The following is a 25,739-nucleotide window of genomic DNA, read 5'->3' as shown; positions in this document are numbered from 1 at the left end:
TCAGTAGTACGGCAAGAACCGGGCATTGGCAGCAGGTTGTAGGCTTGAGGGGCCGAATGGCCTAATTCTGCTCCTATAACTTATAAACGTAACATGCCAAGCTTCTCGAGTGACCCCAGGGTTCCTGCAATCTCTCTCCTGTTCCCAAACAAAGAGCTATTGTGGCTGAGCAGCCAATTAAAATTATCAAAGTTAAGACTGATAGTCTTATTACCACCAATAATGATAACATCTGTTGTTTTACTTCATCACTCCCCATTATCCATTGACCAAAACAATCATTACAGGGGAAGTGGTGATTCACCTGAACTTTTGCCAATCTGGTGGATTGCATTATGTTCACAATGCAGCCTCCTCTACACGAGAGAAAACAAATGTAAATTTGGTGACCTTTTTGCAAAACATCTCCATGAAGTCTACAAGGGGACCCCGAGCTCCCGGTGGCTGGTCATTTTAGTTCTGCCTCCCACTCTCATCCATTGATCTCAGTCCAACACAAGCTTGAAGCACCGCTTGTTCTTCTGTAAAGGCATTGCAGCCTTTCAGGCTAAAACACCAAATACAACCATTTTCTGTTTGTATCAGAACTGGCCAATGCTGCTGCAAGGCTTTCAATCTAATATTAATCCCATTTTTTCTTTCTCCACAGACACTGCCTGATCTGCTGGCCTTTTGAGTATCAGTGGTGACCTGCATTTAACATGTACCTTTGTCCCCTTCCCCCTGCAGATGAGGGTGCCACATTGACACACAAGAGCCACTGCCTCACAGTTCTATTCATTTCAACCCGAGCTCGAGTGCTGTCTGTGTGGTTTGCACATCCCTCGTGCCCAAAAAGGGTTTCCAGAAGTGCTTCAGTTTCCTCTCACTTTCAGTTGGTGAGCTGGTAGGTTAACTGGCTAGTGCAAATCAGCCTCTGTATAGGTGGCTGTCAGGAGAATCGGGATGCAATTGATGAGCGAGAGAGTGAGAGAGCTAGAGAGGCTATAGGGAAAACATGGAGGGAATTGATGAGGTTGCTCCGAGAACCTCCTTTTGTCATAACAATGAGAAATATGAAGAATAAAGAGCTTGCCCTGTTAGGATTCCCTCCAGTATTTTCTGTATTTTTTTGTAATCCAAAGGGCTGTTATCATTGCTGAAACAAAATGTCTTGATGGGTGATATCCCTTTAAAGAGGGGTTAAAGGCCAGGAAGGAGAGTTTGTCCCAGGCGGCTTGGTGGGATACTGGATATTCCAAGAGAGGTCCTCGTAACAGCACCCTTGGGTATGTACAGACCTCCCTGTAGTTTGTTTGGAGGGTGTGAATGGGGGAGGTGCGGAGAGGAGTACAGGAAAGGTTTGTCATCTGCGAATTGTCAACAGTGCAAACTCTCAGGAATGCGGCCTAAGAATTCCAAACACTCAAAACATTTGGTCACGAAACCCAACAGCATGATGAGTTTTCCCTGATGGATAAAAGTAAAACTAAATGAAACCAAATGTTTTGGAACAATGAGGAAAATCCAATATCAAGAATGCTTTTAACAGATATGTAGGCCTGGCCTGAAACATGTGGAACCTGGAAGTAATTCTTAACACGTTCTGGAATGCTGAACGAAAGGCTTGCAGATAATTGCCTGAATGTTACCCCACTTGGAGCAGAGAACTACTTACACCAGGCACATGGAGCAAACCCCCTGCTATAATATCCTGTTTAGATTTGAGAAGTAGGCTGACGATGATACAAGCTATGGCTTGTCCCTGCACAACTAATGCTCTTCCATTTATAGTCACTTGCTCCAATGTTGAGTTGTCATGGCTTCTCTACAGTTCAGTGAGGAAAAATAACTTTCCTTTCTCCCTCCTTCTGTAATCTTTCCCGGTCCTTTGAAAATGCTAACTTCACCTTCATTTTACCAGTCAGAACACCCCACTCCAATTCATTGTGGTATCTATACAGTCTGCTGTTTTGTTACATTATAGTTCCGATCCGGTCAATATGTTTAAGAAAATAGTTTTAAGCAATTAGGAACAGGAAAGAACAAACAGTTTGTACTATCAAAGGAGGCACAGTTCTCATATCCCTCTGCTTTTGCAGACTGCTGGCAAAAGTCAATTAAAGTCTTCAATGGCCCTGACACCATTCGGCCACAAATACACTTTCAGGAAGTCAGCTCAATCATTTTAAGAAACAAACAGTTATCAAGAGAAAACAAACATGCTCTTACATCCCTCCTGTTATCATAAACTCCTGGCAACATCAAATATAAGTGCATCTTTGCTCTGGTCCTTGGCACTACTTCCCAACTATGGTCCATAGGAGCCCTCTTCAGTTAAAAATGTCCATTGATACACAAACCTTGTGCATCATCACTGAAGTAGCCAAACCTAAATCAAGCTGTTTAACACATTCTTCACAAATTAACTATTACCATACCAGTATTATTAATTGCATGTGTCAAAGTTTTAATAAAGTAAAACCTTTACCACATTAACACTATTCAAAGCAATTAATCAGTTCTTGCTGCCATCCGCATCACACTACAGAGGTAGAAATTCATCTAAGGTCACTTGTCACAAAGAGCATCTCACTTTTGTTGTACTCGCCCAGCACACATTCAATTCTGCCCGGTATCACTATGTAATGTGGAGCCAATGGGCTGTGGATGTGCACAAGCTTCCTTGGTCAAAGACAAATTTTCCCACTCCTCTTTTTACAGCAGACCTATCAACATAATGAAAGCAAAACTTGCCCAGATAGAACCAAAACACTCCAGGTACCAGAAATAGATGGGCGGAAGTACTCACCAAGTCAGCCATTAACTAGGTTAATTCCCGGAATGGCGGGACTGTCATATGTTGAAAGGCTGGAGCAATTAGGCTTGTATACACTGGAATTTAGAAGGATGAGGGGGGATCTTATTGAAACATATAAGATAATTAGGGGATTGGACACATTAGAGGCAGGAAACATGTTCCCAATGTTGGGGGAGTCCAGAACAAGGGGCCACAGTTTAAGAATAAGGGGTAGGCCATTTAGAACGGAGATGAGGAAGAACTTTTTCAGTCAGAGAGTGGTGAAGGTGTGGAATTATCTGCCTCAGTAGGCAGTGGAGGCCAGTTCGTTGGATGCTTTCAAGAGAGAGCTGGATAGAGCTCTTAAGGATAGCGGAGTGAGGGGGTATGGGAAGAAGGCAGGAACGGGGTACTGATTGAGAGTGAGCAGCCATGATCGCATTGAATGGCGGTGCTGGCTCGAAGGGCTGAATGGCCTACTCCTGCACCTATTGTCTATTCTGCCATTGTGGACTGAATGGAGGTGTTCTCCAAAGCACCAAAACAATCTGGCTTTGTTTCTCCTGTACATTGGGGATCCTATTGTGAGCACCAAATGCAATTATCCAGGATGGAAAAAGTTTAAGTTAATTACAGCTCGATCTGGAAGAAGTATCTGGGCCCCAAGCGGTGGGAAGAGATGAAGCAAAAGAGTGGATGTTGTGTAACGACAGAAGATGCAATCATGGCAGACTGAGGTCAGTCAGTTGCTGCACCTTTTGATGGGCTATGGTACGTAGGATAAAATATACCCAAAAGAAAACGAAAATTAATGTTCAAGGTTAAAACGATCATGACGACCATCTATCAGAACCCTTCCATGCAGGATTTGGCCACCCAATACGTCTGCGGTGTTCTAAATAATGGCACGATCCAGTTTCACACCCACCCAGTGACAAGGCCCAAGGAAGGGCCACACAACGTCCCATCCACTCAAATGCAGCACTGCAGTAAATCCAACTTCAATCTCAAAGTAGTCTCAGACACATTACTAGCACAACCTGTCACTCCAGGAAGAGGTTCTTCATCAGTCTGAAGGTTCTCTACCTGAAAAGTTACCCATTCCTTCTCTCCATAGATGCTGCCTGTCCCGCTGAGTTACTCCAGCATTTTGTGTCTATCTTCGGTTTAAACCAGCATCTGCAGTTTCTTCTTACACACTCCAGGAACAGAACCTGGATCAATTATAGACCACTTTCGAGAATAAGCCAGCAGCATTATACCTGCAGTATACTGATAGTCCCTTGTTTGGAATGGGATGAACATTCAATTGGTTTCTTCAAATAGGTGATGGTTGATTTCAAAAATAAATCAGCCAATACAAATCTTACGAACGCAGAGCAAGACTGCTTAGTGCTGTGGAATCCACAGATGTAAACGGAGTCCACGTGAACTCTTCAATAAGCATCTATTCTCCTTCAACTGAATTTGCTCCTAATTCTAGGAAGCCAATCATTAAATGCAGAGTAATTTGGTCCACTGTGCACAACCCAACCAGTGTGTCAGTTGATGTGGCCACAAAAAGACTGGTGTTCAATGTTTGCACTGCTCTGCTGAAAGTTTGGTCATAGATTAAACAAGCTCGGACATTCTGCTATCTGACAGGGAGCCATGCACAGCATATAAAACAGAAAGACTCATTTCAAAAACAAGCTCTGCGACCCCTGTTTGTCTCAGAACGCTTTATAACCAATAATGCACTTCTCACAATGTTGCCACCGTTACAATGAAAACATCTATGCACATAGGTTCTCAAAAACCCCTTGTCATTGAATTTAATAATAACAGTGGAGGGATGAACATCTACCATGATATCAGGGATAATTCTCTGGTTCTTTGAAATATCATGGAATCTGTCACTTTGGCCTAGAAGATGGTTGGTAATAGAACCATCTAATAGCTATAGAACCACTTGCCTAACAGACCCCAGCCATTAGCTGTGAATAACAGATGCAAAGCAGCATAATCACCTTGTAATTGCCTTAGCCTCACCCTTTCACAAATACTCCTTTTGTCCTTTCCATCCTTCCTGCCACCTTCACTTAACATTCCCTTTTCTCAATCCTTCTCTCTCAGTTCTGCAGGTCTCAGTCCTTAAATGTAAACAGTTTCTCCTTCAGCAGATGTTGCCCAATCTGCTCAGTGTGTCCATCGCTTTCTGGTTTTAAACCCTCTCCCACCCCAGATTTCAGCAGTTTCTTTGATTTCCACCACCGATCTCCATTTGGTTGGATAGCTAGTCACAAGACTCTACTTGACTGACTGTCAAATGTGTTAATAATTCGATACTGCTGACAAGATGCGAGGGCTACATTTTACAGCGCCAACATTTACCTTAGATCCTCACATCCGTTCTGTTGCATTGGAAGAACACCCCGTTCTCTGTGCTTCAAGCTAACATCCCATCACAGGTGGTGGGGTGGCTCCACAATTCTGCACCCTCTGGCTGGACTCCATGGAGGTCCAAGGTCACCATATAGTGTAAGAAATACTGGAGATAGTACCAGCAGTTTGTGACTGACATTTTAATCCCAGAGTCACTGGCATTTTAGAACTACCCACTTGCTGTCCATAACCAGGAGCCGGCAACTAACCCAATTACTAACCCAATTCTCCCCACCACACCGCCCATAGCCTCAGATTACAATTAGAAGAAAAATAGGTCAGCAATATTACACTTCTACAGACAGAACAAACACTTTGATAAAGGTGATGTTCGTCATCTTTCCAATGAAGTGTTGACATCACACGTAAACATCCCAAACCAATTCATTCCTTCAATCCACAGATTACGAAACTACAAAAAGTACAGCATTTGACAAATGCTCACAAACTGACAGCGAGCCCTTATTTAGTCAAGCTAGCGACATGCCTCAAACCAGGGATAAACACTGCAATGATGTGACCTCCTTGAATAAACAAGTGTCACTGTAGACAGACTTGGTATTCTTGGGGCTTCTTTCTCTGATGCAGAGCTGCTTTGAACTGCAGGCAACACATGGCAGTACCAGAGTATCAGTCACATTCCAAATGCCTTGGGATCAGTCAGATAATTGCTGTAACTCTTTAGCACGTGAAATGTGAAACACTTTTGTCTGTTTTAGTGGAAAAGGCAAGTAGCCAAACAAATATAAAAGCAATTAAAGAGGCTAGTAACATGAGAACATGTTTCTTACCTCCAAGATGCAGGGGGCTGGTAGAAATGGCAGCTGATTTATTATGTATAGTGCTGTATCCGATTGTAAAATGCCTGAAATGTTAAAATCTTCTCAATATCAAGAAGATTTGCATGCACGTAGCACTTTTTATTGGATGCCCCAAATTGCTTAACAACCATAAAATTTAAGTTGTACAGCAGCCATTTCATGGACAGCAATCTTCCAAAAATAACTTTGTGATAATACCTAGATTAGCTGTTTCTAGGAATGTTGATCGAGGGATGCACATTGCCCAGGGCACCAGAAATAATGTTCCCGCGCTTCTAAATAAAATATTTTTTATTAAAAAAACCCAGAAGGGATGCAAAAGACCGCATCTTTAACATTACTGCACTCTCTCAGTACTGCATTGGAGAGTTAGCCTTGGCTTTTCTTCTCTAACCTCTGGAAAGGACTTTCAAAGCATGCCTTCAGGGTTCTAAGCAGAGATTGCAACCCATTCAACCCCAAGGCAATAAGATTTTGGACACTGCACCATTAAAACATGTAGACGCTTTCTGTGGAAAACTTGAGCAGTGTTAAGGGCTAATTATTAACAAAAAGCTCATGCAGAAACATTTTCGAAAGATTTGCAGGAAACTGTACCAACGCATTTCTATGTTACATATATGTCATTTGAATTAGGTTTTGGTTGTGACCTAAATAGTTAAGATGAACTATTATATAGCGCAAAATGCCTGCTCTCAGAAGGTGACAATGCAAAATTTGCTACCACATGGAAGTTACACAAGAATAAGAACATAAGGTAGGTCATCTGATCCTTTGGGTCTACTGTTGTGCCATGATTGATCTTCCACCTCAGCCCAGTTTTCCTGCCCTATCCCCATATCCCACTATTCTTCTAATATCTAGATATCTAATTATCCGTGTTTTGAATGAACCAGTGTCGCAGCCTCCACAACATCCTATGGACGAGACTTCTACAAGTACCAAGTGAAGGCATTTCCATTTTTAATCAGTCCTAGCGGGTCAGCCCCTTATTCTGAGACTGAATCCTGGGTCTGGACTCTTCCGCCAAGTAAAATATTTTCCTCATATCCCACCTGCCAAGCTCAATTAAAATTATTTAAACTCCAATGCGATATCCTTTCATTCCAAACCTCAGAAAATAGGCATAGACTATTCAATCTTCCTCCCATATGGCAAAGCCACCATTTCAGGAACCAGTCTGATGATTGTCATTGCCAGCCATTGTTCTTGCCCAAGGAAAACAGCCCCAATTCACTACTGACTATGGCATAGAAATTTGTCCCAGTCACTACATTGGCTGCGATTCATTTCAATGACTGCACACTGTCCACCGGGGTACATGGGTGTGCTCCTGGAGGTGGTCTATGCACGTGGCATCAAGCTCCAGCATTCAACAGGGCTTCAGGACAGTAGGGGCAGGGAATGATGGCCACGTGCACTACCTCCAGCTTGTAGATCAAAGTGCTCAGTCACGGAACTAATACAATTCAGTAATAAATTATTTAAAACGGAACTGCCTTTCCTTTGGGCTACACAATCAGAATTGTATTTAAATTAGGGCCCTGTATAGCCTCAAAAAGATGCAAAATGTCACCATGGATTCCCACCCCCACCCCCAATGGATTCCTCCTTCGTGCCCGCAGAAAATATTCGTCCCTCAACCAACAAATGACGCTGATCCAAGTGGAGCTTCACGTGTCCCCACCGGCTGCTACCACCTTTAGAAGATTACGAGAGTGACCACACTTCAGAAAGTATTTCATTCACTGTAAAGTACTGCAGCACATAATTAAGCAAGGCACCATGCAAGTGCAGGTCTTTCCATCCACTATCTATTCCTAAGTATCAAGTCTTTCATGCTTTGATCCCAAGTGCAGAAATCCCAAACTCGCTGGCACGTGAAAACACCCCACGCTGCCCATACAAAACCTCAAACAAGACTCGAGGGCTCTCGTTAAGTCAGATAGTTCAGTGGCAAATGATGCAAGCTGTTCCTGGAAACTAACAGCCCTGACCTTGCGAATGAGATGAAATATTTCAGATATTTTGTCAGCTGCAATGCAGTTTTATTTGGAGATGCTCGTTACAGTTCTGCCATTTTCTGCTCAAGGTCATCAACAGTCAGTTAACTCTCCTGACCAACAGCATTGGAACACAATGTGGGTCAGGCAGCATCTCTGGAGGTCGTGGATAGTCGAGCTTCGGGGTGGAATAATTTCAGAAACTAGTGCTTGCTGGGATGGTTACATTAGTGCAGAGAGCCTACACATGGATGCCACCTGAAGCTCATAAGGATTTCAAACCTCCAATGCGATATCCTTTCGGATATAGAGGCCACAGTACTGTCCTACAGTACTTCATTGACTCCCCCAATCATAAGAAGTTTTCTCTGACGCTACCCACACCATTGAGGACATGTTAGATAGATACAAAATGCTGGAGTAACTCTGCGGGACAGGCAGCATCTCTGGGGAGAAGGAATGGGTGACGTTTCGGGTCAAGACCCTTCTTCAGACTGATCCAGCATTTTGTGTCACTGTACCGCTGAGTTACTCCAGCATTTTGTGTCCCTTCTCTCCAGAGATGCTGCCTGTCCCACTGAGTTACTCCAGCATTTTGTGTCTCTTCTCTCCAGAGATACTGCCTGTCCCGCTGAGTTACATGGAAACATAGAAAATAGGTGCAGGAGGCCATTTGGCCCTTCGAGCCAGCACCGCCATTCATTGTGATCATGGCTGATCATCCACACTCAGTAACCCGTGCCTGCCTTCTCCCCATAATCCCGCTAGCCCCTAGAGCTCTGTCTATCTAACACATGACAATAATAAACTAAACTAAACCATAGATAGACACAAAAAGCCGGAGTAACTCAGTGGGACAGGCAGCACCTCTGGAGAGAAGGAATGGGTGATGTTTCGGGTTGAGACCCTTCTTCAGAATGAAGAACACGAATCGTCACCCATTCTTTTTCTCCAGAGATGCTGCCTGTCCCGCCGAGCCACTCAAGCCTTGTGTCCTTCGGTTTAAACCAACATTTGCAGTTACTCCAGCATTTTGTGTCTATCTTCGATTTAAACCAGCATCTGCAGTTCTTTCCTACACATACCGAGGACATGTTAGACACTCATACAAAGCTACATATTTCCTGTCAAAGAAGGGAGTTGTGCTTTAAAAGAAACACTTATGCCCTATCTGGCAATCTTGTGTTTTTAAAATAAATCTAGCATCAGCCTCATGCCTGTGAGAGTGCAATAAAGTGTCTGTTGATGTACATCAAAGGTTCCCTCAAACTCCCCTCAAGTCCACCATCTCAGGCCGGTTGGAATTACTTTGCCTTCAGGGTTATTATTAAGTCAGTCAGCATGCTGCAAGTTCTCAACCTGCGCCCCAGAAATAATTCCCGCAGCGGTATCAGGTTACTGCCTGTTAATTTCAACCATATTTTTGCCTTTTCCTCTGGTTTTGTTGTTCCTGTAATGATGGCTGCAGTGCAGACCTGCACAAAACACATTTCCTTCCCACCAGACCTCCCTATTAAAACGACATCTTAAACTCAGCCAGTGTTCAACAATCATCCTGACATTTTCCACTGCCTTCCCTGCATCACATTCTTGAACCAATCACCTCTTTCACACCCCCTTCCCAGAGGTGCTGCCACGTACTCTGTCTTAACTTTACCTCATTCGGTTATTCCATTATAGCTGATCAGCGCTTTATTTGCACAGTTTCAGATTATACTACAATCTTTGCACCATTTTGCCGTTTTGAATTCATCATTGGATTTTTTAAAATCTGTCATTACCATGTAATCTGTTTATGAGCTTCATGCAAATAAGGAATTTTATTGCAATAAACAATTCTGAATCAAGACTCTGAATACCAGCCCTTGGTAGATCCAGATTAAATGTTACTTCAGGAAACAGACAAGCGAGCTAAAGCAGAGAAGTCAGAAAGAGATGAATGAAGTAATTTTGTTTTTGCCTGATGCTGTTTTCATTGCCGTTGTGAAATTCCTGCACAGAGTTGGAGCACACTGTTGGAGAGGGGAGACGGTGTTGGTCTAAAATGATGACTTCAGCATAAAAGGGTCATTGTCATCAGTTCGGAAAACACCAAATGGAAGTTACAAAACATAAAAAGGACATAAATGTTAGAACTCAAAAGTTGTCAGAGGACATTTATCTCAACCAAGATCACAAACTGATTTAACGATGTTAATGTTTCTGGGATCTGTCTGGATTGCCAGGTTGTATAAGCCAGAGTCAAACAGCACAAAGATAGACCCTTTTTCTCACCATGTCCACACCAACCACTGTGTACCATCCAAACCAATCCTGCTTTCCAGCACGGTTTATAGCCTACTATGCCTTGACATATTAAGTGTTTGCCTAGGTATTCCTTAAATGTCATGAGAGTTCCTGCCTCCATCACACTCTCAGGTGAGCAATACTTCATTAGTTGTGAAGTTATGTAATAACTACACTGAATTAAGTTTCTATTTAAAGTCAGTTCCTAATTTTCCCCGTGTGGTCCAGTGTTCAGATCCCAGCTCAATCTAGGAAGGCCAGTTATGGCTGCTCCAACATGGGCTGCAAAAGGCCCACCCAGATAACCATCGCGGAGAAAAGGAAAGGACCAGGGAGGGAAAATGGATGAGAAAGCAGCACAGCGATCTGCGATATCTCTCAAACAAAGAACAGACAGCATGTTCTTGCAAAATCCAAGCTGCCCTCTGGAAGAAAATGCAGAGGATCTGACCATAATTTTTCTATCCTTCCTGTCCACAGAGTGGTGCCAGAGAAGTGGAGGACTGTTAATATTGTAATGTTGTTTACAAAAGATTAAATTAAATATTTACAGGTCAGTCAGCTTAACTTTGGTCAGATGTGACTCATCAAGGGCTAACCAAACTTGGCTCCCGTCACAGTTCTGTTTGTTCCTTTATAGGATGTGGACAAGCTTCTGTGCAGATTTAAAAAAAGATACAAAGTGCTGAAGTAACCCAGCGAGTCAGGCAGCAGCCCAGGGATCTGCCCGACTCATTGAGTTACTCCACACTGTCTTTTTTTCCCTAAACTAGCATCTCCTGTAGATTCCCCTTTTAATTCTAGGACATAAGATTGCTGCTACCATTCACTTCTCTCAAGCTTACTACATGAACAGAGACAAATCTCAACTCATCTAATTAAGGAAAAAGCAACTGTTCTCCCTTCAACACGGACTTCAGGGTGCTTCTTTGTATTACCTTTACGGGTGGGTTCAGGATATAAACCAATGCATACAGAGGCTCAAAAACACACCAGTCTCCTGCAGATGTTACCTCCATCCATAATTGCCCTTTCAACTGAACAGCTTACTGGAGTTTCTCAGTCTACCAGTTATGCTTTTACGACAATCCAACAGTTTCAAGACTTTATAATTGCATCATTATTGATGCACTTGTCAAGATTTATTTCATTAGTTGAAAGACCTGTGAAAGTAGAGCTTTGGTCAATAGACCAGCCTCTTGATTGTTAGTCCAAATAACTTAACTAAGCTGCTGCCATAAGCACATTTCCTCCAAATTCAGCTGGACAAATGTATGAGCTGGCCTTATTGCCTTTCAATAAGGCAAACATAAACCATATGACTGGGAACACTGCATCACCAACCTCATTGTGCCTTTTGCGTTGATTCTGACCTTTAAAATTCTTCTTCTTGCGTTTGAGGCAGCAGAAGTTATGTAACGCCCTCCAGGCGCTGTAGCCACTGCAATGTGCTGTTGTCAAGGGCCGTGAGGTCTACCCCTCCACCAGGGGGACGGAGGACAGTGCAGTCGAAAATGACATGCTGGTCTGCTCCACACACGCAGGCTGCTGATGGACGCAACCCCCAACGTTGCATGTTGGCGTTGAACCGGCCGACCCCTGTGCGGAGCCGGTTCAGGGCAACCCACTCTTTGCGGGGCATGTCCGAGCCGCGTGGGGCTGTGGTGTTCGGTGCGACAGTGAATTGAGGAGGTCGTGATGTCTGTTCCCAGCTGGTTCTCCATGCTTCTAATATGTTGAAACCGGAGCCACAGAGGGTCGCTGCATGACGGGAGAAAGGGCGACGAGATGACAGGCGTTGAGGTCCCAGTTGCTGTGAATCATGGGCGAGGTGGTGCAAAGGATGTTTGGCGTCCGATGGGGCCTTGCACACCAGCCTATGAGTGAAGAACTCTCTGCGAAGCTTGGTGGGTGCGATACCTGTGAGCACCGGCAGGAGATCCGTCGGAGTAGGGCGTAGGCAGCCAGTGATGATCCGCATGGTGTCGTTGAGGGTGGCGTCTAGCTTGCTAGTATGAGCGCTGCGGCACCATACTGGGGCGGCGTACTCCGCGGCGCTGTACACAAGTGCAAGAGCACTTGTTCGAAGAGTAGATGTCCTGGCACCCCATGACGACCAGGCCAAGCAACGCAGGAGGTTGATCCGTGCCGAGACTTTAGCACGGAGAGCTTCAAGGTGTTGTTTGTAGGTCAGCTGCCGATCTAGTTTCACCCCGAGATATGTAGGAAGTGGGTTGTAGGGTAGGGGTGACCCATTGAGGGTGACGGTTAGCTTGCGTTGAGCTTCCTTGTTGTTCAGGTGAAAGGCCGTTGTGGTGGTTTTTGCCATACTCAGTTTTAGTCACCAGGTCTTAAGGTAGCCCGCGACAAGTTCCATATCCGCCGAGAACACATCCTCAACATTTGACCAACTCTTGTCCGAGTGCAGTAGGGCCAAGTCATCTGCGTATCCATACTGGCGTGAGGTCGTGCATGGCAGATCGCTGATATAGGGATTGAAGAGCATGGGGGCTATTTCCGAGCCTTGGGGGACTCCGTTTCTTAGGCGTCACAGTCGGCTAGATTGTCCGTCGCTGGTCTTGAGTACAAAACTGCGTTTGGCAAGTTTCGAAAAGGGTGACAAGGCAGGCATCACACTGGCGGACCTCACCGCCGCTTATGACACGGTGTGGCACCAGGGCCTGACACGGTGTGGCACCAGGGCCTGACACGGTGTGGCACCAGGGCCTGACACGGTGTGGCACCAGGGCCTGACACGGTGTGGCACCAGGGCCTGACACGGTGTGGCACCAGGGCCTGACACGGTGTGGCACCAGGGCCCGACACGGTGTGGCACCAGGGCCTGACACGGTGTGGCACCAGGGCCTGATACGGTGTGGCACCAGGGCCTGATACGGTGTGGCACCAGGGCCTGATACGGTGTGGCACCAGGGCCTGATCGTGAAGCTCCTCCAAACCATCCCTGACCGTCATTTAGTGCAGTTCCTGCCAACATCATTGCCAACCTTTAAAATTAAAACTCAGAAAGCAGACTGAAAATCTGACAGCACCATTCATGCTAATGAATGAAGATAGAATGAAGAAAGACTCAAAGTGAAACAGTGGTGGTGCATTGCCTTGGTAAACAGAACTTTTGAGCTCAACTCCACTGTAAACATAGGAAAATACAACCATTTATTGACTCAGCAGTTAATAAGGGCCATGAAAGCCATTGCAAAGATTGATACATAGCATTTCGCTGATTTGTGAATGCAGCAAATCTCGTCAAAAAGCCCATTGTCCTCGAAACAAGATTTTACAACTGTGCTCCATCAAATCCACTCAGCACATTATTCTTAATTACATCTTCACAGATGCACATTCTGTTCCTACATTTTACCTGGAGAGTATCTACTAAACTACTTAATAAATACATACAACTCAACTATTTTAAGCAAGTGACAGGAAGTGTCAGCATGTGCAAGTTTGAAGCCCGAGCTGGCTGCAAGAAAAGTAAACCCATTGAACAAAGTGCTATGTGGTCATCCGATTACTGATGACTTCTTGGAACCCCAAATAAGTATTAATAAACATGTAAGCAAGGTTGAAGTTGAGACAATGGCTCAGCACTTCAAACTTCTGCACATGCGCCGTGGAAAGCATTTTATTGAGATGCATCACAGCATGGTTTGGGAACAGCTCCATCTAAGACCGCAAGAAATTGCAGAGAACTGTGGATGCAGCTCAGACCATCACACAAACGTCCCTTCCATTTACACTTTACGCTGCCTCAGCAAGGCCTCCAGCAGAATCAAGGATGAGTCTCACCCCAGACACTCCCTCTTCACCCCTTGCCCATCAGGCAAGAGGCACAGAAGTAATAATATCACCGGTAAAGGAAAAGAGACAAATGGCTGAAGTAACTCAGCAAGTCAGCAGCATCGATGGAGGACAAGGATTGGCAATGTTTTTGGTTCGGGATCCTTCTACAAATTGATTGTAGGGGTGGGGAGAAGGTTGGAGGAGAGGTGGGGTTATGTCAAAGCCAGGCATGAGACAGGTGGATACAGGTGAGGGGGGGGGGGGGGGGGTTGATTGGCAGATAACTGGACAAATGCTAGAGATGAAAAGGCAACAAAAGAGGATTAGTGAGGAGAGAAGAGGAATGAAATGTAACAGAGTGAGGGATATTGGTGGAAGGAGATGGGGAGAAGAGGGGTGGGATAGTGGGAGAAATGGATGTGCTTCAGAGTTAGGGAGGCAAAGGAAAGATAGGAAGAAGGGGTGGGGAATTGGAGAACACAATGTTCATACAGTTGGGTTTTAAACTACCCAAGCATAGAGATCCTTTTCATGCCCACTAATGCTTGCACCAGCTTAAACACAAGGATGCTTACCCGTGTACCTATTCCATGGGTTTCGCCTGCATACAAGTTTGAGGAATTTCTGCCAGCCCTTTCGTGAATTTTGACCATCAACAAACAAAAAGTTTTGCAACACTTGCCCTGGAATAGATATACGGGAAGCATCCTTGTGGTTGAAGCTGGTGCAAGCATTAGTGGGCATGAAAAGCATTGTTTTCATTGTTTCCCCATGCAAACTGTTTCCCCCCCCCCCCCCAATCTTACAGAGAACACTCCAATTTCCCCCCCAATATATTCTTGCATGCATTGCGAATATATTGGGGAAAATTGGGGTAATCTGTAAGATTGGGGGAGAAAAAAAGTTTGCATGGGAAATAAATCAGATTGGGTGTTGGTTGAAATAGGATTCTTCAACTCACTCCAAGAAGAGTGCTCCTTACACTACATTAATACTGGTCTGTCACTCAGTTAAGTTTAGAATAAGGTCAACAGTTCCCTGTTAAAATAATCAGGCTGATAGTCCCCTGATAAATGTGCTCATCAATCAAAGGCTAACACCAGTCACACACATCAAACACATTGCCAAAAGCAAGGCTGCCATTATTCCTCTGCAAGAATTAACAATTAATAGTATCCCCTTAACCGAACGGCTGCTAAATAGATTTTGCCATGATAACAAAAAATGAATTTTCTTGTTAAATTTATATAAAAATGTGATTAAAATCTGACGAACATTTAAATAACAGTGATTTGAACAAACTGCTTAATCATTGTGTACATTTTATGCACTAGATTAGTTTTGAGTCACTATGATTGTGTGGAATTACATAGAACTGACAGCACAAATGAGGCCTCCTGGCCCAGACCCATGCTGGTGTTTATGCTGCATTCAAGTCTATTCCCATCCTTCCTTATCTATCTCCATCAACATACCCTTAGTTTGCTAGCTATCTTCCTTACTTATTGAATGCATTAAACTATTCACCTCAACCACTCCTCATGGTAGCAAATTCCATATCTGCACAACTCTCAACAAATATATATATCGTGCTTAAAATGAAATTAAAACTTCCAGGTCATTTCACATCAACAGAAAAAACAAAAATTAATGCCAGGTATGCATCAGAAGAGGTGATCACACGTGTAAAATACATAGGATTTGAGTAAAGGGGGGAGAAAGGCAGATACATACAATAATGGGATTTCCGCGACTTGTGGTGACGGCTGGGCCCTAGAGCTTTGGATGACTCTTTGACGGAGGACAAGCCAAGCCCGGCTGAGGTACATCAGAACTGTCAAATCCAGCAGCACCTGGGGCAGGGTTGGAGTGGGCCGAAGTTACGTACATGAAGAGAGACATTCCTGCTAAAGCATAGGTTTGTGGGAACTAGGGGTCAATTAAAACACCAAGATTGGGACAGTCTGCCTCAGTTCCAGGATATTACAAGTAGCTTTCAATTTCTTATACATTTGCTCCCTGCAATTGCATTGGATACAAATATTTTAGCAACCTTGTCCACCATTTCTGCCGTCAATTCTCCCACCCACGGCCCCCCTCATGTTGGCTTTTTTTTTCTGTCCAATGTTTATTTTAGCATTAAAAGTGAAGCCTGAAAAAAAATCTTTTAACAGATCCTCATTCATGAAACATGGAAATCAGTGAAAACAACCAGAGTTCCTGCTCAGCGACCCCATCATTATTGTACACACATGGGCAACAGAAGGCAACTTGTTTCTCATCGACAGTCTCTGCAGTTGACTAGCCTTTCCACACATTAAAACAGCTGGCAATGACATTGCGTGTCTCCGTGCCTTTCCTCAGGGAGCAGGCTGTCGTGAGGGGCAGTGTGGTTGGTGAAAGTTAAAAGAAAACTGCAGGTAACATATTGTGCAGGGGATCACCACTCTGCAGTGAGTCAAAGTCTTAAGAAAAAGAAACAAGCCCTTCAGCCCAACTTACTCATACTGACCAAGATGTCCACATACACTAGTCTCATTTGCCCATGTTTTACCCGTACTTGGGGTACTTTTAAGCACATCATACCTTGTTCAGTTGAGCTTCAATAGCAAGCCATAATTACATCAGCATTGGCTCAGTCTTACTGGCTCAGTCTTACTTCCAAATGAGAAAGTTGTGAGTTCAAGACCAATGTCAGAATTCGAGCGCTATACTGGGGGGGATGGTACACTGTCGGCAGTGCAGACTTTGGGATGAAACATTAAAGAAACCCTGGGAGGTAGACAGATGCAAATCACAGTATTTATTTTCTGATGCCCTAGCCGATAGTTATCCCAAATAAAGCTCTGTTATACTGTTAACTAACAATCACTTTGACATTCCACGTGGTCATTTCACTGGTGTTTGTGGCAACTTGCTGTTCCTACACTGCTGCATTTCTTGCACTTCAAAGGCCTTGCTTTGACAGTGACACTGAGAATGCCTGAGCTTATCAAAGGCAGTCTTAACTAAATGCACAAGTTTAATCCCTTTTATCATCAAAACTGTGCAAGATATTCATTCCCAGGCACCCTTTGGAATAGATTTTCCAACAAATAATAGGAATGGATTATGAATTAAAGTGTTAACAGCAGAAATACAGTAATAACTAAACACTCAGAATCAATTACAATCCAGTAAATGCAACAACATATAATGAGACAGTTCAGGGCCACAATACAAAGTATCGATGTATACGAGGAAAATTACAGCTGCCATTTTCAAATAGAATAATTGTACCAAAGGGAGATAATTACAGCTTGCTGGTGATTTCCAGAAACCTACCATTCCACAGCCCACTGACATGCATTAGTTATATATTTACATCGGAACTGCATTCATCATACAGCACAAAATATAGGCCTGTGCACACTTAGCCAGCTTTCGAGACACCAGTAATTGAATAAACCTGTGCTGCTTCATCAGGACACTGCTCCAAACACCACGCGAGGATGTTACCGATTTGCTTATACCAGAATGTTCATTTATTCCCGTCACTCATTCAGTCTAAGGGAACTAAATGGGATTCTTAGGATGTGGCTCTATTGGCACGGCAGTGGAGGGAGCAAGATGGGAACACCAGCCAACATCTATTGCATAGAAACTAAGCAGAAAGATGCATTGGTGTATGTCATTCACTCAAGACCCCACACTCCATTAGCCATCCCCCAGTGTCACACACGGGCACAGTCAGCAGTTGCTGCTGGCGGACAGTCTCCACAGCGAGAGGAACTCAGTGATTCACTCAAAAGCTGCCAATCTGCAAGTGGAAGGAACCAGCCATCCCCAAGTGTGGCCGACCAGAACACCCCAAGATCCAGGAGTATGTAGTGCCATGCTCACACATACAAAGGAGTTGTGGGGGGGGGGGAGCCATTGTACATGCCATCTCCTCCAATGGTTAATGTTGATGTTTAAAGGGACACTTAGGCCATTTAGAACGGAGATGAGGAAGAACTTTTTCAGTCAGAGAGTGGTGAAGGTGTGGAATTCTCTGCCTCAGAGGGCAGTGGAGGCCAGTTCGTTGGATGCTTTCAAGAGAGAGCTGGATAGAGCTCTTAAGGATAGCGGAGTGAGGGGGTATGGGGAGAAGGCAGGAACGGGGTACTGATTGAGAGTGATCAGCCATGATCGCATTGAATGGCGGTGCTGGCTCGAAGGGCTGAATGGCCTACTCCTGCACCTATTGTCTATTGTCTATTGTCTATTGACACAGTTCCCTTATACACAAGTCATAGAGTCATACAATGTGGAAACTGGCCCCCTCGGCCCAACTTGCACACACCGCCCAACATGTCCCATGTACACTAGTCCCGCTTGCCTGCATTTGGCCCATACCCTCTTAAACCTGTTTTATCCATGTATCTGTCCAATTGCTTTTGAAACACTGCAAGTGTCCCTGCCTCAACTACCTCCTCCGGCAGCTCGTTCCATCCTTTGTATGAAAAAGTTATCCCTCAGATTCCTATAAAATCTTTCCCCCTTCACCATAAACCTATGCCCTCTGGTTATTGATTCCCCAACTTTGGGCAAGAGACTCTGTGCACCTACCCGATCTATTCTTCTCATGATTTTATCCCCAGAAGTTCATGTGCAAGTGCAGCAAGTAATTAGGAAGGCCTTTAATTGCAAAAGGATACGAGTGCAAGAAAATGCGAGTGCACAATTAAAGATGTCTTGCGACAATTATATAGACTGCTGATGAGTATCATACATCATTTTGATCTTCTTACCTATATTTGCTAGAGGGAGAGGAGCAAAAATTCACTCGACTGGTTTGTGAGATGGTGGCTTTGTCATTCAAGATCGAGTAAGGGCTAGCCATCTACCCCTTAAGTTTAGGAAGTAACTGCTAGTTTAAATTGAAGATAGACACGAAAAGCTGGAGTAACTCAGCAGGACAGGCAGCATCGCTGGAGAGAAGGAATGGGTGACATTTTGGGTCGTGACCCTTCTTCAGACTGGAGAAGGGTCTCGACTCGAAACGTCACCCATTCCTTATCGCCAGAAATGCTGCCTGTCCTGCTGAGTTACTCCAGCTTTTTGTGTCTACCTCTTATAGTTTAGCAGAATGAGAGGTGTCATTGTGATGCACAAAATACTTAGTCTAGAAATAGAAGTCACAGTCTCAAAGTAAATTAGAGGCTAATTAGGTCGGACATTATAAATTTCTTCACTCAGAGGATAATTAAACTTTGGAATTCTCAGCCTAATGGGGGTGGAGGCCCCCATTGATTGCATTCAAAACAAAGATCAAAGGATATTGCTTGAAGAACGCAATCGGAGGATAATGCAGGGAAATAGTGTTGTTGAAAATTAATATAATGATCTTGTGGAACAGTAGATGAGGCTCAAGGGGTCAATAGCTTTTCCCCACTTATATTTTGGATATATTATGTGAACCAAGAGCATAATCAGAGAAAGGCAAATAAAAGCGAGATTGCTTCATGCACATTTAATACACCATATTTCACACAATGTTGGAAATGTGTGTGCACATATACTTTTCAATGAAATATTTCAATGAAATAAAGCACTACCGTTTGTTGAGTCAAGGTGGTAATGAGCCACTTTTTCCCAGAACTGTTGCAAGCCACTCCTACATAAACAGGAGCTTCTGTGAATTTGACTCAGCGACACTTCAAAAATAGTGTGGGTTCTTGTCAGGGTAGTCCAGTACTTGGAAAGTGATTGGTACAGGTAGGGGAGGTACTGTTGAAGTCATCCCCATGAATCACTGCTGTGGCTTTTGACTTTTTTTAATTTCAGACTTCTCTTCTAGATGGTTAACTGTTTGGTAGCCACACCAAAATGGCAGCAGTCAAGTTCACTTCTCAACATCCTCATCCCAAATCCTCTCACCTACCTCATTGGAGACGATCTTTAATCTGACCGATATTATATCTTGCACTGAATGTTGTACCTTTTATCTATGCACTGTGGACAGGTTTCATGTATAGTCTTTTTTTAAAAACAGAATAGCACGCAAACAAAAGCTTTTCACTGTACCTCCATACACGTGACAATAATAAACTAAAGAAAAGTCTCCAAGTGTATTTTATGATCACCTCAACAATTGCCACATCAGAACCCAGTTAGCAATTTGAGTAACGCCACACACCAATAACAATAAAACAATTATAAACTTCAACTATGCCACGATGGAAAGTTAAATAGCAAAGTACAGCCCTCCCAAGCTCATAGAATAGGCAGCTGCTTAATACATCAGCCAGGGTTCACTGAGCAACACCTCTGCCTCTACATCAGGTCAGGGGTCAGGGTTCACGATGCACATCAGACTTGATCACATCAGAAAGACTGATAAATCAGTGCAGCACTGTGGGAGGGCAGGATTGTCAGTGGCACTATTTAAATGGGAGATTAAACCCAACCCTCTGATCTGCGTGAAATACACCTACATGAAGCACAACTCAAAAGTGGGAAACGATTGTGAATGATTCTTACTCCTCAAACATTTACTATTGCAAGATCTTGCAGAATTTAAATCTTTACATGACAACAACAACCACATTCCAAACAGAAGCTACTCGTTGAGACACATGAAACTGCAGATGCTGGAATCTTGAGCCAAACACAAAATGCTGGAGGAACACAGCAGGTCAGGCAGCATCTGTGGAAGAAATGGACAAGCGACATTTACGGATAGAAAATATTAGTGGCTGCAAAAGGTGGTGGGATGCCCTCAAATACTAAAAGGTGTGATAGAAATCCTATTTCACCAGTCTTTAGCTTGACATTGTATTTCATCACATTTACTAGACACATACCAGTCAAAACAGATTTCCAAGAGCTATTCAATGTAACAGAACCACAAATAATAGCTGCAAAGGCTGTCAAGAGGATGGGGCAGGAGCCTGCAGTTTATTCTGTTATTTAATATGCTCTTGAATGACACTCTCTCATGCCTACTTCTTCCCCACTGCACCCCCATCTCAAATCTCTCACTATCCCCAGATCTACAAATACATTCAATAACTCTGCCCCACTGCTCTCTGAAATAGAGTTCCAACGATTCGCAATCTTTTATGTAAAGAAATTTCCACTCACTACAACCCAAAATGGCCAACCCCTTTTCCCGAGATTGCAGCTGCTATTCTGGACTACCCAGCCAGAGGAAACACTCCCTTGGCATCCTGTACTTTTCAGTGAGATAACATTTTACTCCCCAGCAACATTCAACCAATATCATTCAATTTCTTTCCTGCAAAGAACTCGTCTCTCAACACCACAATTGATGCAGTGAAACTTTATTGTACTGGGGATCAAACTTCCAAGGATTTGCAATTTCTTTGCAATTATTCTTCCTTGGGTGTGGAGCCCAAACCAGAAAAAGTATGTATTCCAAGTGTAAATCCACCAGGTCACCAGTCAATGACAGTAAGATTTCTTCTTGTTGTTCTTCAAATCCAAGCAACTAAAGATTAACTTACTACTGAGATACAAAATGCCAGATTAACTCAGCGGGACTGGCAGCATTTCTGGAGAAAAGGAACGAATGACATTAAACAACACAATAAACTGCAGGCTGTATATCACCTCTCCACATCACTGCCTATATCTCTCATTTCCCTTATCCCAAACCAGTCTGAAGAAGGGTCTCGACCCGAAACGTCACCCATTCCTTCTCTCCAGAGATGCGGCCTGCCCCACTGAGTTACTCCAGCATTTTGTGTCTATTGTCGGTTTAAACTAGCATCTGCAGTTCCTTTTTACACACTAACTTACTCCTTGCCTTGCTAGTTACTTGCATTAGTTCCATGCTAACTTGATTTCATTCTCAGGGGCAACTAGATCACTCTGAACATCAACATTTAATCACTTACATCATGTAAAACAATCAATTTTCTTTCTCTATTAAAATAAATATTGTACCTAATACTCCATCTGCCACTTGTGTCAATTTACTTTACACCTAAATGTCCCCACGAACTCTATTGTTCTCCCTGTTATTACTATTGATGACATCTTCAGTCTTTTATCCATCTCAATATTCCACCCAGCTCCTATGAGCACTACTTTTGCAGACTGTCAGGGGCATGTTAGGCACATGATTCCCATCACTGCACCTCCCAATCCCCTGACACATGGAAACTAATCAAACGATTTTAAATAAGGCAATTCAGACTCCTTGGATCAGAAGTCGAAGAGCCAGTAATTAGGATTAACGGAACAAATCTTGCCAAAAGTTGCCTTTAGCTACAATTGCAAAACCAACAGCATAAAGCCTTTGAATCTGCAAAGCCAGGATTTTTACTCACACGAAATGTGTAAGAAGGGACTGCAGATGCTGGTTTAAACCAAAGACAGACACAAAAAGCTGGAGTAACTCAGCGGGACAGACAGCATCTCTGGAGAGAAGGAATGGGTTACATTTTGGGTAGAGACCCTTCAGACTGGTTTGGGGTAAGGGAAATGAAAGATAAAGAACAATGAATGAAAGATATGCCAAAAAACTAACGATGATAAAGGAAACAGGCCATTGTAAGCTGTTTGTAGGGTGAAAATGAGAAGCTAGTGCAACTTGGGTGGGGGATGGTTAGAAAGAGAGGGAATGCCAGGGCTACCTGAAGTGAGAGAAATCCATACTCATACCTCTGGGCTGCAAGCTGCCCAAGTGAAATATGAGATGCTGTTCCTCCAATTTGCCTCACCCTGACAATGGAGGACACTGAGGACAGAAAGGTCTGTGTAGGAATGGGAAGGAGAATTAGTGTCAAGCAACCAGGAGATCAGGTCGGTTCATGTGGCCTGAGCAAAGGTGTTCCACGAAACGATCACCCAGTCTGAGTTTGTAAAGAGTCCATATGTATAAGAGTCCACATCTTGTCCATGCCGATGTATAAGAGTTCACATCTTGAACAATGGATACAGTAGATGAGGTTGGAGGAGGTGCAAGTGAACCTCTGCCTAACCTGAAAGGACTGTCGGGGTCCCTGGACAGAGTCAAGGAGGAGGTATAGCGACAGGTGTTGCATCTTCTGCGGTTGCAGGGGAAGGTATCTGGGGAGGGGGTGGATCCCTACTCCCAATTCCTCCATCTATGCCGCATCTGCACCCAACATGAGGTGTTTCATACTAGATTGCCAACGATACCACCATTGTTGAACGAATTACAGATGGTGATGAGTCAGAGTGTAGAAGTGAGATCGAGCGATTGACCAAATGGTACCAGCACAACAACCGGGCTCTCAATATCAGTAAAACCAATGAACTGATTGTGGACTTTGGAAGAGGAAGGATGAGAACCCACAATCTTGTTTATATCAACGGGACGATGGTGGAGAGAGTCAAAAACTTCAAATTCCTGGGCATGCATATTTCCGAAGATCTTTCCTAGATCCAGCACACTGATGCAATTATAAACAAAGCACATTAACGCCTCTACTTCCTGAGAAGATTAAGGAGATAAAGTATGTCAAAGAGGATTCTCGAACTTCTACAGATGTACAGTAGAGAGCATATTGACTGGTTGCATCAAGGCCTGGATCGGCAACTTGAACATCCAGGAGCGGAAAAAACTGCAAAAAATTGTGAACTGCCCAGTCCATCGCCGGCTCTCACCTCCCCACCATCGAAGGGATTTATCGGAGTCGCAGCCTCAAAAAGGCAGCCAGCATTAGAGACCCACACCATCCTGGCCACACACTCATTTTACCCCTGCCATCGGGAAAAAGGTACAGGAGCCTGAAAACTAACATCCTGGTTCAGGAACAGCTTCTTCCCTACAGCCATCAGGCTATTAAACACTACAACCTCAAATAAGCGCTGAACTACAATAGACTATTATTATACTATCATTGTTTATTTTTTTGAGTATATATATATATATGTAATATGTGTGTACTTGTGAGTATGGGTATATATACACACTGAACTTTTTTTCTCTCGTTTATCATATTGGTTACAGTGTACTATGCAAGTAAGAATTTCATTGTTCTATCTGGGACATACGACAATAAAAATCAAGTCGCATTAGCTTCTTATTTTCACCCTACAAACAGCTTACAATGGCCTGTTTCCTTTATCATCGTTACTTTTTTGCATTTTTACATTTATTGTTCTTTAACTCTCCACAACACCATCTAAATCTTTAGTTTCCCATTATCCCTAATCAGTCTGAAGGATCTCAACCCAAAACATCACCCATTCCTTCTCTCCAGAGATGCTGTCTGTCCCGCTGAGTTACTCCAGCTTTTTGTATCTATCTTTTAAATGTGAAATCCAGCAATTCCAAAAGCCCAAACACATCATTTTGCTCCATCGCCAATTTGTGTGTGGAGTCCAGTTTGGGGAAGCATGGTGAAGGAGATTTTGAAAACTTGCTACTCCTGCAATAGATTGCACCCATCCAAGACCACGCCAATTCAAATAAGGGGGAAATCCTGCTTTGCTTTAATGTAAACAATTACATGATTGAGATATATTTTTATATTTGAACTAAATAACACCATCAGAAACTTTAACGATCAAGATCGGTTCCAGATTTTGCAGGGGACGATGCCCCACCTATCCAAGGCCTTTAATTCGCTGCATTTCAAGGAGGGGAGTCCTCACTGCAATACCCAATACCCTGATCATTGAACTCCCAAGCACTTAGAGCCAGCTAGACAGACACTCCCCTCAGCATCTGGACACAGTAAATATGACCTGTAGAAAAAGAGAACATGTCAATGTCTATCCAAAATCAGATACAACGCACCCATAACGTCATCTTAAACACCCTAAACTCTTGTAAATAGATTGAACAGTGCTTAGCTCTACGGCAGCACTGTTCACTGCTTCTCTTTCTCCAAGGCACACTTAAAAATAAGATCTTTACAACTAATACATCTACAATTTTTTTTTACTTAGATAACAAGAAAACATGCAGTGGCAAATGGGAAAGTTGGCGTTCTTAAATCAGCTTCAAAGTCTTCACTGCCATTTTATTCAGCATTCGAGTTAATTACACTTCATTTAAAAAAAAGATGCAAGAGTTAAGCAAGCAACAACTTAAATTGGTGGCAATTGAGAAAAGATCTACATAAAATGCCACCCACTTGCTCACTATCTGTCCGTGCCTCTGCTGAGATCACAGGGACGCCACAAAGCAGACACTCCATGCACTAAAACAAATGGGAACCAGAGTCCCCGGGGGGCTACACTCCTAGATAATTGCTTTTCATTAGCTCTGTTAAGAAAAAAATCATTTTCTATTTCCCCCTAACCAATGTCAGCCATTCAGCGGATCCTATACGTTCCTACCCCCTAATAGAAACGATTTCCACTTGCATGGCACCTTTGACAGTGCAGAGCGTTACAAGGTGCTTCACAAAACTCTGCCTGACGACGAGTCAGATGGAGCTTGAGCTAAACACAAAAGTGACGGAGGAACTCAGCGAGCCAGGCAGCATCTGTGGAGGGAGGCGACGTTTTGGGTCGGGTCCCTTCTTCACAGGCGGGGGTGAGAAAGACAACGGAGTGGATGAGAAGTGTAGGAAGGAACTGCAGATCCTGGTTTGCACTGAAGGTACACAAAAAATGCTGGAGTAACTCAGCGGGACAGGCAGCATCTCTGGAGAGAAG

General features: G+C 43.7%; 1 protein-coding gene across 3 annotated transcripts in view; it reads right to left on the bottom strand.

The window, feature by feature from the left end:
* LOC144590541 (lysophosphatidic acid receptor 1-A) overlaps nt 1–25,739 on the bottom strand; it is an 81,297-nt gene that overhangs the window by 52,631 nt on the left and 2,927 nt on the right. The gene's annotated exons all lie outside the window — the stretch shown is intronic.

This window comes from Rhinoraja longicauda, chromosome 3, assembly GCF_053455715.1.
Source record: "Rhinoraja longicauda isolate Sanriku21f chromosome 3, sRhiLon1.1, whole genome shotgun sequence".
In the NCBI taxonomy this organism is placed as follows: Eukaryota; Metazoa; Chordata; class Chondrichthyes; order Rajiformes; family Arhynchobatidae; genus Rhinoraja; species Rhinoraja longicauda.
Note: the sequence above shows the minus strand (reverse complement) of the source record. Positions and strands in the feature narration are given on the sequence as shown.